Source organism: Macrotis lagotis, chromosome 1 (genome assembly GCF_037893015.1).
Source record: "Macrotis lagotis isolate mMagLag1 chromosome 1, bilby.v1.9.chrom.fasta, whole genome shotgun sequence".
Classification (NCBI taxonomy): Eukaryota; Metazoa; Chordata; class Mammalia; order Peramelemorphia; family Peramelidae; genus Macrotis; species Macrotis lagotis.
This window is the reverse complement of record NC_133658.1, coordinates 308,196,674-308,213,119: the sequence shown is the minus strand read 5'-3', so window position 1 is coordinate 308,213,119 and position 16,446 is coordinate 308,196,674. Positions and strand designations below refer to the sequence as shown.

The 16,446-nt window shown below is 35.4% G+C and overlaps 1 pseudogene; it reads right to left on the bottom strand.

Moving 5' to 3' along the window:
- Positions 1 to 4,681: 4,681 nt before the first annotated feature.
- On the bottom strand, positions 4,682 to 13,412 carry LOC141505498 (large ribosomal subunit protein eL6-like; annotated as a pseudogene).
- Positions 13,413 to 16,446: the final 3,034 nt, after the last annotated feature.

The window sequence follows — 16,446 nt, the reverse complement described above, 5'->3', positions numbered from 1 at the left end:
TAATAATAGAAATTATTTCCCAGAGCTATTGTGAGGATCATATCAAATAATTTTTGTAAAGTACTCTGTAAACCTTAAAGGGCCATATAAATGCTAGCCTTTGCTATAAGTGTTGTTGATGATAATAAAGAAAGCATTCCAGAAGCCTCAGGGGAAGAACTTAAGTTAGTGTAATCTCAGTGGAAAAGATGTCCAATCCCTTCTGTCCTCCCACTTTGTTCACATTTCTCTAGTGCAGTTATCATGTGTTATTTCATACTGTGGTTATTTGTATACCTAATCCCTTGTTTAGAGTTGAAGATGCCTGAGAGCAGGTACTAAGTCTTATCTAAATTTCTTCTATCACACAAGTGGGAGAAGGAAATGAGCAGGTTGTATAAGTCATATTATTATGTCCATTTCACAACTGAGGAAAAAAGACAAAGAGAAGGCAAATGATTTGTCTAGGGCCACACAACCAGTTACTGTCTGAGGTAGAATTTTGAATTCCGATCTTCTTGACTCCAAACCTAAGCCTCTATTCATTGCTTCATCAGCTGCCATAAATGTCTGTAAGCAGTGAGTGATGCTTTTGTCCTTTCTTATGGAAAAAGGCCATGACATCAGGGAGGTGATGCTCTTACAAGCACATGATTTGTATTCGACTGAGGGGGAATTGAGCTAAGTCACCAGCTTCACTTTGTCTTCCAGAGCCATCTAAGTCCAGTGACCAGATAGACTAACTGGAGATGATCCTGGAGATGAGAGTTAAGTGACTTGCCCAAGGTCATACACCTAGCTAGTGTCAAGTGTTTGAGGCTGGATTTGAACTCCCATCCTCCTGACTCCAAGGCCAGTGCTCTATCCACTGTGCCACCTAGTTTCTGAATTGAATTGTCATTGGGGGGCAGGGGAGAGAAAAGGGAAGAGAGGTTCCTTTGAATTGAAATCTTGGACCAATGAAGATCCTTTTTTCTTCTTTAAATGGTAAAGTGTTTATAGTTAAACAGTTCTATTTTTGGATGTAGCAGGAGGGCAAGAATTGATTAAATTTGGAAGAAAACATACTGGTCCTAGATTATTCAGATACTTTGATTTTATATTCTGTATATATATGTTCTCCCTCGAGAGGGCAGTGGCCCTACTATTTCAGGATAGATACTAAAACATAAAGATTTCTTTCTGAATTGTATTTTCTTTGTTCCCCTCAACACATCTACCAGTCTTTAATTACTCCAAATATTGAATCTTTCACCTTGGGTCCCACAGGATCAAGTCACCTAAAATGAACCAGAGGAAAGAGGCTGAAACTGGAAGCTGGAACTAGGGGTCAGGATATGGATGCTCAGAAGAGGCATTTTCAGTTTGGGTGCAGCTGATCATGAAGCAAAGACCTTCATTGGAACGGGTGCCTGGATGCAAGGAGAGTTCATCTAGAGTCACTTTGGGACCCAGGGGCACCTGGCAACGGAGACCCAAGACAGGGCCCCTAGAGGTTGCAAGTGGTTTCTTCTCACGTACCCTGGGGACTCATTCCACCTCTTACCAAGCCTCTGGCTCACTGGGGACCACAGCTGAGGGAGCCACAGTGTAGGGAGGAGTTTTTCCGGAGCAGGTTAGAGGAGACAGGAGGTTTCCCCAGGGACAGATGAAGGACTGTGAGGAGGAAAGTTGGCAACTCTTCTGGTTGGGAGGCCACCCTACCCAGGGACAAGTCCAATTCCCCAATTCTTTGCCAGCCAGGGACAAGGATAAGGTTCTGACAATTATCACTTGGGTGATCTAGGGCAATTCACTTAACCTCTCTGGGCTTCAGTTTCCTTTTAAGAAAAATCAAGGACTTGTGCTAAATAAATGACCTCTAAGATCCCTTCTAGTTCTATGATCTCATGAGTGAGATCAGGAGGAGAAGCAGAGAAGGGCTCGGATTCCCTTTATCTTTTCAATAGGGAGAGGTAAGCCTTCTTCTCAGTCTACAGATGATCACTCTTCTGCAAGCAGGAACCAGACCTTGGAGAGTGAGCTCCTTACTGCTATTCCAGCCAAGGTTTCTTTCCCTGAGCAAACTCCCACGCTCCCTCAGAACTCAGAGTCCAATTCTAACCACCTGACTCTCTAGAGGAGAAACCTCAAGTTGCCAGCAAAAATTTACAAAAATTTATTTTGCCTCCCTCTTTTCTCTGCTCCCTCTCCCAATCCCAAGTCAGGCTGCACTCCTCCTCACCCCCTTGGGAAATACATAAAGAACAAAGCATAAAAGTCCAATCATGGCGAAGTTTCTGATTCCAGTTGGAGATCCTACCTCATTCTTTCCCAGAAAAGTCTAGCCCTGATCTAGTGGTTTTCTCAGGTAAAAATCACTCTTGCCTTTGCATAGAATCCCAGGGTTTTAGAGAGCAGATCAGAGGTCATTCTGTCCTAGCTGACCCCCCCTCCCAGTACTAATGACCAAGCTATGCAAAACAGATTCACAGACTGTCTTTTTTTGTCTTCTAATGGTCAAAAAAGTTAAACTTTCTCCTGCCTTAATATAAGACTATTTGTTCTTATTCAGTCCTTCAACTGACTACATGAAGAAAACATTTTTCTCTCTTGTGAGGGTCTTCTTGGGTGATAAATTCTCATATAAAATTCTAGGAAAATTCTTTGTTAAATGAAATTGCTTTAAATAGAGAAGGATTTAGGGGGAAAATTGGGCCTGTTGAAACAAAAGCTATTAGTAAAAATTTAGGATGTTTTTGTATATAAATGTAAAATATATAATTTTAATATATCTTATCTTAAAAAACAATTATCTGACAATATGAAAATGACTCTGAAGTTTCTTCTTACAACTCATTAAATAGACAAAGATAGTTTAACAACTATCTGCTTTAACAACAAAATTCAATATAAGTGGGGCTGTGGATGGGAAAAAAGCTGGAAGATCTATGAATTGGGATCGGGGGGAACGTTTTTGGAAAACAATGTGGCAATATACAACAATAGCTATAATGAACAACAATGTACAACAATAGCTATAATGACCCTAAAAGCTATTACTTAAATATTTTAAGAGTTTGTAATTTTACTAAGGTCTGTCTTCTGTCTACCAATGTAAATCATGATTCCTTTACACATTTTTATAACAATAATATAGTTATCAAATGCATAGTACTTTAAAGTTTACAACACACCTTTCAGATATTGTCTCATTTGATTCTTATGACAGCTCAAGAAATTTAGGTACTATTATTACACCTATATAACAAAAGAGAAATTTGAGACAGCTTAAAGATTGTGACTTGCCCAGAGTCACACAACTAGCTAACAAATGTCTAAGGTTGGATTTGAATTCAGAGCTTTCTGAGTCCAGGTGTTCTATCCACAATGTCATCTAGCTGCCTGAATTGATAGATGATTACCTTGGCCATAAAAATTCAACACCTTAGCCAACCTAGTGATGAGTCCTCCTGAACCTGGTTAGGCCAGAAAACATATGTGCATTCTGTGGCTGAACCCATATTCAAATTCTTTCCAGCCTTGTAGAACTGCCAGAATTTATCTTTTACTGCCTTCATATCACTTCCAGGACTCAATAAGTAATAAAAGGAGGACATTAATAAAGGAAGAATTAAGGGAAAGAAATACATATCAGTTCAATAATATGTTTGATAATTAAAAAAACCTGGAAATAACCCACATGTACAAAGTATGAGTCAATAGATTATGGCACATGAATGTAATAGGATTATTATGCCACAATAAGTGACATGAAGAAATATTAGAATACCTTATATAAAGTGAAATTGAATCAAAAACTAATAAGAGCATTCTGATTATTACTATGCTTAAAAATAATAGAAGCAACAAATTTAAAAAATGAACAAAAGAAAAGAGATCAAAAGGGGATACAAAGGCAAAGAAGATACCATAGTTGTTGTAGAGAGACCAGGTTGTGCTTTGTTTCTGGGAGATGACTGGAGAAAAATGACTAATCTTTGCAGTCTTCTCCAACCAGCCCAATCTTTGTAATTTCATAGAACAGAAAAGAATTATTGAGAACGCTGAGAATATTTTCTTTACTACAGTATCACTCAATTACTTTTCAGCTGAAAGAAGTAGAGCCTTAAAACTAGCTGTCCCAACCAGAGTGGGTATGATTTTTTTAAAAAGGAACTGAAAGGGTTTCAATGCGATCACATATGACATCAGCAGCTCTGTAAACCAGAACATGGGTTATCCCTCTTCATGTATACCCTGGCCACTTGGTTACCTTGAGTGTATCTATACCCAGGTGCTCTGATCTGATCCCCATGTGTATGTATTCCATAAGTGAATACTACACATAATCCCTGTTCCCACTAAAGTTATGTGTATTTTTGAGAGAGCTCTAGGTTTATGGGGAAATTCTTTGTTGTTTTAAATGTTACTATGTTATTTCTTATGCCTACTTTCCCATTTATATAAAACTCTTATAAGAATAATATATGTGCTCATCAAGGACATCCTAGATGAGGATATAGGAAAGAATAGGCAGGCTTTCAAAACCAATATCATAGTATACTGCATCTTTATCATCACACAGATACCAAAGATATAGAAGACACAAGAATCTACTGTCAGTCAACTAAGTAAGAAAGCAGATATTTATTTAACATTTATGTTCCAGACAAAGTGCTCTGAGCTAGGGAAATAAAGATGGTCCCTACCATCAGGGGCTTACATTCTATTAGAGGAAGACAACATATAAAATGAAGATCTGTACAAAGTTGATATAAGGTAACTTTGGAGAGAAAGGAACAAGAAGTTGGATAAAGACAGAGGATAGTATTTGAGCTGAGTCTTGAAGGGAGCCAGGGATCCTAAGAGGTGGATATGAGGAGGGAGTGCATAAAGGTCAGAGTTTCTTATGAATTGAGCAGCAGTATAGCTAGAATGTTGAATGCATAGGAGTAAGAAGGCTGAAGTAGCAGGTTAGGGGAAATTTATGAAGAGCTTTAAATACTAAAAAGAAGAGCTTAAATTTGACCCTAATGGTAATAGGGAGCCAGAGGAATTTATTGCATATGAGAATGACAGTCAAACTTGAAGAAAAGAATTATTACTATAGTGTGGGAGATTTATTAAAATTTGAAGAGACTTGAGATAGGGAAATCAATTAAGAGAATTTAGAAATATTCCAGGTAAGATATGATGAGGATCTGAATTGGGGTAGTGACTTGGTGGATAAAAAGAAGGGTAGGTGTTGGAGAATTAGAAAAGAAGATTCAGTAATTAGATTCAATATGTGGGGTGAGTGAGCAAAAATAATGATCCAGCAAAGGTAACTATAAGGGCAGCAGCCAGAGAACCAAGAGAAAAGAGGAAACTCAAGAAGAAGAGAGTATTCTTCTAGAAGTATAAGGTGGCCAACAATGTCAAATATTACAGATAGATTAAGGAAGTAATTAGCAACTAAGAGATCATTGGTTGTGGAAATGTGTTTAACATAATTGCACATGGTAACCTATATCAGATTGCTTGCACTCTTAGGGAGAGTGGAGGAAAAAAAATTTCAATTCAAAATCTTATAAAAAATGAATGCTGAAAAGTATCTTTATATGTAATTGAAAAACATAAAAATCTAGTTACAATTTCTTTTTTAAAAAAGGGAGATCATTGGTAACTTGGAAGGAATAGTTTCAGTTGAGTAATGATGTGGGCAACCAGATTATAAGAAATTGAGAGGAGGGTAAGCAGAGTCAATGAATTAAACATGCTCTTTTTTTACTTGTTTGTTAATATTTTAAACTCTTGATTTGGTAGAATGTAATACCTTCTGTGGCCTAGACCCACATAGAATGCTGATATTTGGAGACTTCACTCATCTCATAAGAAAAAAACACAACTAAATATGGTCTGAAAAAATATTCTAAGAGAATAATGAAACAGTCACCACTTACACTCAGTCAAAAGGGTGTGGAATAGGAAGAGTTTAGTTTTGAGGCTGATAATCACTGATCAGAATAGTCTATACTCCTTTAGCCATTCTTTCCTCCCTGTCTTGACTTCCTTTCCCCCATACCTAAAAAGAGTGGTCTATGGCTATTGTTCAAATTGTGACAACCCTCTGACTCCCCAGTAGACATACTCTCTGCTTAGTCTTGCTCCTGGGTCAATGTGGAATCACCACGCCTTCTCTTTACTTGTATGTTCATTCTTTCTTGAGCTTTTTTTCCAGTATAGCTCTTATTGCAAATTCATGTAGCATATCCTTGTCTCAACAAAAACTCCACATGCTAACAGTCAGTGGTAGTTCCTGACCATTTCTTCCCTTGCTTTAGAAAACCAACTTAAAGGCTCTCTTATTAAAGGTATCTCTTGGGGTGGCTAGGTGGTGCAGTGGATAGAGCACTGGCCCTGGAGTCAGGAGTCCCTGAGTTCAAATGTTGTCTCAGACACAGAATAATTATCTAGCTGTGTGGCCTTGGGCAAGCCACTTAACCCCATTTGCCTTGCAAAAAACAAAGTGTCTCTTACGAATACATCAAAATTATGCAAGATCTTTTTGAAAGATATAACTGAGGTAGCTTTATTTCATGACCTCTACTCATAAATATCAGGCTAGGTATAAAACAGGAAGATACTCTTGCCACAGGATTTAGCCACATTTATGGAGGAGATGCAACACAGAATTCAAAGCAAAGAGGATTCTTCTATTATTGATGGTGAGGTACATGCTAGCTACATAAAATCCTAGACCACTGGAGAGCCTCCTGGGAGGAGATATATCCATTCAGAAGAGTTCTAATTATATGCAAAGAAAAAAATCAAATAGCTGAAGAATATCTATTGTCTGGACTCTGATGTTGTTCGAGAATCTTTTTTTTTTTTTTTAGGTTTTTTTTGCAAGGCAAATGAGGTTAAGTGGCTTGCCCAAGGCCACACAGCTAGGTAATTAGTAAGTGTCTGAGATCAGATTTGAACCCAGGTACTCCTGACTCCAGGGCCAGTGCTTTATCCACTACGCCACCTAGTGCCCCCTAGAGTGTTTTTTTTAGCAAGAATCTTTTTTTTTAAATGCATAAATTTTAATTGTTTTTTAATATCACCTAATTTCCCAATTTTCCCTACCTTTTCCTCCCAGAGAACTGTCCCTTATAGCAAATAGTGTTTTAAGACAAAATAAGAAAGAGGAAAAAAATCAGCCTAATTGATCAATATATTCAAAAAACCTGAAAAAAGTGTATAAGATCTAATACTTATAAACCTTCCATTTCTAAAAAGGGGTAGAGTGGAAGTGTCTTCTCAAATCTTTTCTTTCAAGGCATAGTTGTTCAATATATTTTGCAACGTTTCTTTTTGATTTATTCTGTGGTTGAACTTTTTATTTATTTTATGTATATTACTTTCTTTACTCTGCTTACTACACTTGGTCATCACTTCATGTAGCTCTTTCCATATTTCTTTGTATTCATCACATTCTTTATTTCTTATAGTGGACAAACCTTCCATTTCATTCACGTACCACAATTTACTAAGTCATTTCCGAATTGATGGGCATGTGTTTTCATAAAAAATTCTGCCATACAAAACCACTGTAACCAAGATCTCAAAACCATTGTAACCAAGACCAAAAGAAATGTAGTAAACTGGGCAACAATCTTTAGAACTAATGTTTCTGACAAAGGACTCATTTCTAAAATATACAGAGAACTGAGTCATAGTTTTAAAAAAAAGCCATTCCCTAATTGACAAATTGTCAAAAGATATGCAAAGGCAATTTACAGATGAGGAAATCAAAGCAATCCATAGTCATATGAAAAATTGTTCTAAATAATTAATTAATTAGAGAAATGCACATTAAAGCTTCTCTGAAATACCACCTAACACCTCTCAGGCTGACCAATACGACCAGAAAGGATAATGATCATTGTTGGAAGGGTTGTGGGAAATCTGGGACACTATTACATTGTTGGTGGAGCTGTGAACTCATGCAACCTTTCTGGAGAGAAATTTGGAACTATGCCCAAAGGGCAACAAAAATGTGCATACTCTTTGATCCAGCAATACCACTACTAGGTCTATACCCTGAAGAGATGATGAAAAAAGGGTAAAAACATCACTTGTACAAAAACATTCATAGCAGCCCTGTTTGTGGTGGCAAAGAATTGGAAATTAAGTAAATGTCCTTCATTTGGGGAATGATTTAACAAACTGTGTTATATGTATGTCATGGAACACTATTGTTCTATTAGAAAGCAGGAGGGATGGGAATTCAGGGAAGTCTGGAGGGATTTGCATGAACTGATGCTGAGTGAGATGAGCAGAACCAGAAAAACACTGTACACTCTAACAGCCATATGGCGGCAATCGTCACCCTTGATGGACTAGCTCATTCCATCAGTGCTACAATCTGGGACAATTTGGGGCTATCTGCAATGGAAAATACCATCTGTATCCAGAGAAACAACTGTGGAATTTAAACAAAGACCAAGGACTATTACCTTTAATTTAGGGGAAAAAACCCTGATATCTTATTGTCTGATCTTGCTATCTCTTATACTTTATGTTTCTTCCTTAAGGGTATAATTTCTCTCTCATCACACTCAATTTGGATCAATGTATACCATGGAAACAATGTAAAGACCAGCAAGTTGCCTTCTGTGGGGGTGTGTGGGGGGGGAGAAGTAAGATTAGGGGGAAAAATTGTAAAACTCAAAATAAATAAAATCTTTTAAAAAATGCTGCCATAAATATTTTGGTGTTTGGGGGGAGTTTCTTCTTATCAGTGACTTCCTTGGGTATAAGCCTAGTAATGAATCCTCTGGGTTAAAGGGTCTGGACATTTTAGTCACATTATTGGCATAATTCCAAATTGCTTTTCAAAAGAATTGCATTAATTCAAAGTTCTAAGAACATAATGGTGGCACTAGTGTGCCCATCTTCTCACAATTCCTCCAACAATGACTATTGCCATCGTTTATCATCATTGCCTGTTTACATAGTGTGAGGTAAAGTCTCTTGGTTTGGGTTTTGATTTGCATTCTTCTTATTATTTTTATTTTAGAATATTCTTTAATGTAGTTGTTAATAGTTTACAATTCTTGTTCCGAGAATCATTTGTTCATATCTTTTAAACATTTATCTTTTAGAAAATTACTTTTGATTACACACATGTATATATACATATTCATTGTTTTTTATATCCTGAATACCAAATACTTAACAGATCCAATTTTTTCAACATTTTTCTTATTATCCAAGATATATTAATTTTGTTTGTTTAGAAGCTTTTCAGTTTAATTTTTTGTAATTGTCTTTATCCTTTCTTTGATTAAGAATACATTTCTTACCCAAAGCTGTGAAAGGCATATGATTTGCTTTTTTCCTAATTTTAATAGCATAATTATATTTATATGATACACATATAATATAATTATATAATAGTATTACAATTTAATAGTACAATTAAAACAATAATACAATTTAATAGTATAATATTTAATATTAAGTTTTGGTATCCATTGATCTAAGCCTAATTTCCACCAGACTACTTTCTGCTTTCTCCAGCAGCTTTTTTTTTTTTAGTTTTTTTAGCAAGGCAATGGGGTTAAGTGACTTACTCATGGTCACACAGATAGGTAATTATTAAGTGTCTGAGATTGGATTTGAACTCAGGTCCTCCTGACTCCAGGGCTGGTGCTCTATCCACTGAGCCACATAGCTGCCCCTCCCCAGCAATCTTTAGGGAATTATTTCTTTTGTCGTTTATCTTTCCCAGTTTATTGAACACTGAATTTTTGAATTCCATTGTTTTTTATTCTTCTTTCTATTTTTATTCTTCTATCTATTCCATTGATCAGCCTTTCTATTTTTCAACACTAGGATCAGATGGTTTTGATGACAGTTACTCTATAAGATAGTTTGAGATCTAGAAGCTCTGTTACTGTTTCTTCCTTTATCCTTATCTTTATGTCTTAATTTCTTTTGAAATGCTAGATCTTTTGCATTTCAGATTAATTTTGTAATTATTTTATTAAGTTCTGTTAAGTATTCCTTCAATAGTTTGATTGATATAACATGAAACTAAAAATCAATTTTGGAAGTATTACCATTTTTATTATATTGGTCTGAACTTGCCATGAGCACTGAATATTACTCCAGCTATTTAAATTGCTTATTTCCTTAAGGAGCATTTTGTTTTTGAATCTATACAAGAATTTTGCGTGCATTTGTAGATTGATCCTTATTTTGTGAATTATTTGATATGAAATTTCCCTTTCTATTATTAACTCTGGGATTTTGTTAATATTACATAGAAATGCTGTTGATTTTTTTTTGAGGTTTATTTTGTAGTTTACAACTGCTGAAACTATAAATTTTTCCAATTAGTATTTTTACTGATTTTCTAAGTAAAAGGTCTTATTTTCTATCTAAAGTGTCCTATAAGGATAGTTTTAGCTCCTTTTTATCTATGTCCATAATTTTGTTCTCTTGTCTTCTTGTTATTGCTAATTTTTCTAGGATTATACCAATATATAATAGTAGGAAAAATGGGCATCCTTGCTGTGCTCTTATGTTTATTGAGGAAGGTTCTATCACCATTGCATATAATGCTTGATTTTAGGTTTTCAATTTATTTTTTTATTTAAAAAAATAATTTTATTGATTTTTTTTCTGTTTTTTACATAACTATAGTATTCTGTGATTTTCTCTCCCTCTCCCTCCCCAAGAGCCATCCCATCTAGACAGATAGTGGGGGGTGATTTTTCTGAGAGAAAATAAAAGTCAGAACAAATTATTGAGACATTGAGAAAATCCCAAAACACATGCTAACATATAACACCCATGGACCTCCCACCTCCATGTCTTCTCATTTGATCTTTATAATTTTGCTACATTTAATTTTATTTTGGGTATGTTATTGTCCTTCCTATTTTCATTGCCATAGTTACCCTATTATTGTTTTGGTTCTGTTTACTTCACTCTCCATAGTTCATATAAATCTTTTCAAGCTTCTCTATATTCATCACACTCATCATTTATTACAGTATAAAAGTATCCAGTTACATTCATGTACTAAATTTGTTTAATCCTTTCCCAATCAAAGGGCATCCACTTTGTTTTCAATTCTTAACTATCACAAAAAGAGCTGCTGTAAATATTTTAGAGACCATGGAAATATTTTTCTTACTGATGACTTCCTTTAGGTAAATTTCAGCAATAGAATCACTGGTTCAAAGAGTATAGATAGTTTAGTTATTTCATTTCTATAATTCCAAATTATTTACCAAAATGGTTGCTTCCCTTCACAGTTCCTACCATCAATGTATTAATGTGCCTTACATAGAAACTTTTTATGACATTAAAAAGTTCCCTATGTCTATGCATTGCAGGCATTTTTTCCTTTTTAGCATAAATGAGTGTTGTATTTTGTTATTGAGATAAATTATATGATTTGGAATGTTTTTTGTTTTTCATTATTAATGATTAATTGGTATTGATTATTTTCCCATTGTTGAACCATCCTTACATCCCTAGTATAAATCCAACTTGGTTGTGATGAATGATTTCTTGGATGAATCACTACATCTGTTTGATAAGATGTTATTTAAAATTTTAATTTTGGGGGTGGCTAGGTGGCACTCAGACACTTAATAATTACCTAGCTGTGTAGCCTTGGGCAAGCCACTTAACCCCATTGCCTTGCAAAAACCTAAAAAAATAAAATAAAATTTTGATTTTTGTATCTTTTAATGATATTGGCCAAGAGCTCTCCTATGATATATCATTTCTTGATTTAGATATTAAGAATAAATAGTCTCAAAAGAACTTTGGCAGGGTGATTTTTTTCTCAATTTTTCACAAAAATTTGTGTAGTATTGCTTTTTAATGTTCTTTATATGTTTGATGAAATTTTCCTGTGAATCCAAAAGGACCAGTTTTTTTCTTTTGGAAATTACTTATCCGGGCAACTAGGTGGCACAGTGGACAGAGCACCAGCCCTAGAGTCAGGAGGATCTGAGTTCAAATTTGACCTCATATACATAATAATTACCTAGCTGTGTGACCTTGGCCAAGTCACTTAACTCCATTGCCTTGCCAAAAAAAAGGGAAGTTACTTATCACTAGTTCTAGTTCTTTTTTGCAAGCAGATTTTTAAAAGATCTCTACTTAATCTTCACTTAGTTTGAGTATTTTGTTTTTGCAAATATTCCTCTATTTCTTTTGTGTTTTTTAGTTTTGTTAATATGTAACTATGCATAGTAAGTTTTGATAATTTTTGTTCTGATTTTGTTGTCATGTAAGCTAGTTTATTTTCTATTTTGTTAGTTTATTTCCTATTCTTTTTTTGTTTGTTTTTGTTTTTTGTTTTTTAGGTTTTTTTTTTCGCTATTCCAAATATTTTAATAAGAGTTCTCTGCAAGGCATTTAGAACACCAATTTGTGAGGATAAACTCCATTGGAGAGAGAGAATACAGAACGCAGGTAACCGCGGAGCTGAGGAATTTTCTTGATTTTGGGCAGGAGCTGAGAATCCACTGCTTTCTGATCAGCCTTGCGCTGCTCTGTAATCTCATATTTCTCTTTCTCTGTGTCAAAAATCTCTCCTTAGTGTCTGGGTTTACGGAGCCTCTTCTTCTTAAAGTAAGCATCAGTAAGACGATTTGGAATTTTTACACCAGAAAGGTTAACCCTAGTAGAGGTGGCAATGACAAATTTCTGATGGGTCCTTCGTAGAGGAACCCGATTGATGGTCAGAGGTCCAGTCACTAGCCAGCTGCTTCAGGAAAACCACACACTTGCCCCTGTGGCGGCCAGTGAGCAGAATCAGAACTGTGCCTGGGATGATGCTAGAGCGAAGTTTCCTCACATGCTGGCTGAAGGGTTTTTTGCCATGACTTAGGAGTTTTCTGGGCACATCTTCAGTAGGGTAATACCTGGGCATTTTGCGAATCTTTACCACTCGGTTTCCTCCATTTTTATTACAACCAACTGGCTTTGAGATAGTAGCAGGCACCCTGTCTTTCTTTTTCCTTTCAATCCGGGTTTTTGGTGCAGCATATTTCCACTTGTACATGGCTCTGAGGGAATACATTGCAGACCTGGAGTATCTCCCTATCCCTCAGGCCAAGACTGGGTTTCGACTGCAATGCTTTCGAGGTTTTTTCACCACCTTTTCAGCCCCATCTTCCTTTTTGACCTTCTTTTCCTTTGGAGGCTTTGGGAGGTTTTTTGTCCGCCAACTTGAGAGAAGGGGAAAGAGCGTTTTTTTAGGTTTTTGCAAGGCAATGGGGTTAAGTGGCTTGCCCAAGGCCACACAGGTAGGAAATTATTAAGTGTCTGAGGCCACATTTGAACTCAGGTACCCCCTGACTCCGGGGCCGGTGCTCTATACACTGCGCCACCTAGCCGCCCCTATTCTCTTGTTTTTAATCATATTGACTAAAAGCTTATCAATTTTGTTAAAAATTTCAAAGAACTAGTTATTGACTTTATCATTTCTATTGCTTTTTTGGTTTCTATTTTTTCTGCTCTAATTTTTAATGTCCCTTTTTGTGTTCATTATAGGTTTTCTCATTTTTTGGTATTTCTATTCATATTTACTTTATTAATCTCTCCTTTTATCTTATTGGTGTATTTTAGTCTAGATTATTAATGTAGGGATATTATTTTTCTGCTTGACTGTTTTAACTGAAATTTTAGTATATTGTTTCATATTATAATTTTCCTTCAAATAATTATTGTTTTTATGATTTATTCTTTGATTTGTCCCCTTATTATTTAGGGTTTTGTTAATTCTCTGGGGGGGGTTCTGTCTTTGGTTTATGTCTATGAGATGATTATGATTTTTATTGCATCACAGTGTGTAAAGGATGTGCTTATTACTTATATCTTTTTGCATTTGTTTGCAATATCTCTACCCTAGTACATGGTCAATATTTGAAAAAGTTCCATGCAGTGCTGTGAAATACATATATTCTTTAACAATCCCAATGTGAAGGTGCCATAACTTTTTATTTCTAATTTCTCTAAAAATTTTTCAATTCTATATTTTCCTTTTTTATTTATCTTTCTGTTGGACTTATCCAAAATTGAGAGAGGGACATTGAAATCTCCTGCCACTATTGTATTACTGTCTATGTGTTATTGTAGTTTGGTTATTCTTTCCTTAATGAATTTAGATGTTAAGACATCTTCCTTTAAGCAATAAATTGCAGGGTTTTCTTTTCTTATCCAATCCATCACTTTTTTCTTTATATTCTATTATTCAATCCATTCATTTTTAAAGTTATGAAAGATAGGTTTGTATTTTCCTTCATTTGTCTCTGATACAGTTTTCTATACACACACACACACACACACACACACACACACAAACACACAACACACAACACAGAGACATAGACAATTATTCCTTCCCTTCCTCTGTAAACACAACACTTTGTCCAAGCTAGGGGTTCTTAATCTTTTTTTTTTGTCATGGACTCCTTAGCAATGTGGTAAAACCAAAGGTTTCTTCTCAGAATAATGTTCTTTTTTAATGTATTAAATTAATATCCATTGAATTATACAGAAAATCAAATATATTGAAATTCAGTTATTAAAACATGTTTTTAAAAACAAGGTAACGGGGAGGCTAGGTGGCACAGTGGACAGAGCACTGGCCCTGGAGTCAGGAGTACCTGAGTTCAAATACCACCTCAGACACTTAATAATTACCTAACTGTGTGGCCTTGGGCAAGCCTCTTAACCCCATTGCCTTGCAAATAAAAACTAAAAAAAAAAAAAGTTAGCAGAGTCCTTGTTAAGAACTCCTGAGTTATTTGGGCATCTTATAGATTATCCATAAGTTTATGTACCTTGAACAAAATTGATGGATGAGTTGGTCTCAAAGTTAAAGAAGATCAAATTGCCTGTTGGAGTTACAACACTTCTTTAATGATTCCAAATTTCTCCCTAAAATGAAGATCTACCCTTTAAATTATTAATATTCTACTAGTGTTTTTATATGTTCACAAGTCATGGAACACAAGTCTCTGAAGAATTAAAATTTGAGTATTACTCAGAAAGCAATGGAAAAATACATGGTGAGTGAGGAGGTCATACCACATAATAAATAACTATGAAGAAGAATGGGAATAATGGATATTATCAAAGAAAACTATGATTTAAAAAGAAAATGAACTGGCCACATGGCAAGAACAAAGGATAATCTTTTGAAGGTTAATGTGCTCTTCAGGTATGCTTACAATGTCAAGAGAACATGAGGAAAGCCCTCAACACAGGGTGGATGACTTGGCGTGAACTGAAGGAAGAACATGAATAGACAATAGTGAAGCAGATGTAGTCAGGGTTATTGTAGCTAATATCTACATAGAGGAGATTACAGATCCCTCGAATATTAGGTTTTATTAAATGCCTTTGTTTTTAACTAAGTGTATCCTCTGACACAGAAAAGAAAACATATCAGTGGTGGTTCATCAACTATGGTTTGAAAATGATCACCCTGGGAGGCTAGGTGGCGCAGTGGATAGAGCCCTGTCCCTGGAGTCAGGAGTACCTGAGTTCAAATCCAGACTCAGACACTTAATATTTACCTAGCTGTGTGACCTTAGACAAATAAATCACTTAACCCTAGTGCCTTGCAAAAAAAAAAAAAAGACCAAAAAAACCCCCAAAATGATCACCCAACCTGTATAGAACCTTGGTTGGCTTCTTGGAATTCATGGGGAAAAGGTCTCAGATAATATGTATTGATATTGTTAAAGTTTACATGCATTTTAAAAAACAAACTGGGTATAATTCAGAGGTTATAGTTTTATCTTATATTTTTTAAAAAATGTGTGTTTTTAAATGTTTATTTTTGCTGCTGGATATTGTTTAGAACTTAAGAAGCAACCCAATGGAAAGAAAATAAATTTGTTAACACTGGCCCTAGATTTTGCCTTCCATTCCTTTTTTCTTCTTTTTAATTTTCAACTTGAAAATTTTTGAGAACAGTCTCTAAATTCCAGTTGAAATTGATGTTTTTCAAGAAACTTTCCTTCCAACAACATTCTCCACTTCTTAAGCCCAACTCTTTCTATTGTACATGCACATCTTTTGACAACTATATGTCTTTCATTGTTCCCAGAGCATTTCTCATATAAATGGTTCATCTCCTCATTTAGACCATAAGCTCCTTAAGGAAAGGAACTGAATTTCATAATTACTTAGCATTGATCACTGAAGCAATACCTGTAGAATATTTCTTTTCATTCACTCTTGGTTTTTCTAAGAACTAACCCAGACGTGCCATATTGTTCCCTGGTCTTCTTCAAGCTACACTCCTGTGCTTTAATCTCCATCTTCAATGAGGCAACTACAGCTCCCACACCGAAGCTCTGGATGTCTGATTGGTGAACGTTCACCATAACCAGCCCAAACATAGATACACCATACTGCAGCCCACCAATTTTTATGCCACAATATAGCATCTATAGGCTTTTCTTCTTTCCC